The 619-nt window shown below is 36.2% G+C and overlaps 1 protein-coding gene across 1 annotated transcript in view; it reads right to left on the bottom strand.

Moving 5' to 3' along the window:
• Positions 1-619, bottom strand: part of LOC119585803 (growth hormone-inducible transmembrane protein-like) — an 8,379-nt gene that overhangs the window by 3,985 nt on the left and 3,775 nt on the right. The gene's annotated exons all lie outside the window — the stretch shown is intronic.

Here is a 619-nt window from a genome sequence, read left to right as displayed (position 1 = left end):
TTTCATGTCTTCATCTTCAGTGAAGACTAGAAAAAATAAAAGAGAAAAGTAATACAGCATCCCTCCCCTCCTTCTCACAGCCATCTCTCCCAAATATCAATTTCCTCCATCCCCAACAAAATCACTCCAGACTCCATGGACCATAACACTACCCACCATCCCTAGCCCCACCCTTAGTCTCCCTGCAGTCCCATTACTTACCCTCATAACCCTGTACCACCTCAACCAATGCCCTCAACATTCACCCAGGGTTATCATTTTCTTTCAAGAATTCTAGCAAATCTAATACAATTTATAGTAGACCACAGCAAGTACTAAATGTTAATGGCCACAAAGACAGAAAAATTAGATGTAACTTTTTTTTTTTAATGAGAATTTTGAAGTTTTGAAAGAAGGCACACACATAGAAAATGACACATTCTGTGCATTCTTCTTTCTCTATACCATATTACAATCTTTCATTCAAAAAAATTATCTCAAACATGAGACTGGGACATTTTACTGGACTTTTTTCATAATATTCAATCAGCAAAGCAGCTAGGCAACCTTTTTTTTCAACTCAAGAATGTTGAAATTGCTTTAGATTTTATGAAAAATAGAGGTCACAGTTTCTGTCTTT

Source organism: Penaeus monodon, chromosome 20, assembly GCF_015228065.2.
Source record: "Penaeus monodon isolate SGIC_2016 chromosome 20, NSTDA_Pmon_1, whole genome shotgun sequence".
Lineage (NCBI taxonomy): Eukaryota > Metazoa > Arthropoda > Malacostraca > Decapoda > Penaeidae > Penaeus > Penaeus monodon.
The sequence above is the reverse complement of the archived record's forward strand: the minus strand, read 5'-3'. Positions and strand labels throughout refer to the sequence as shown.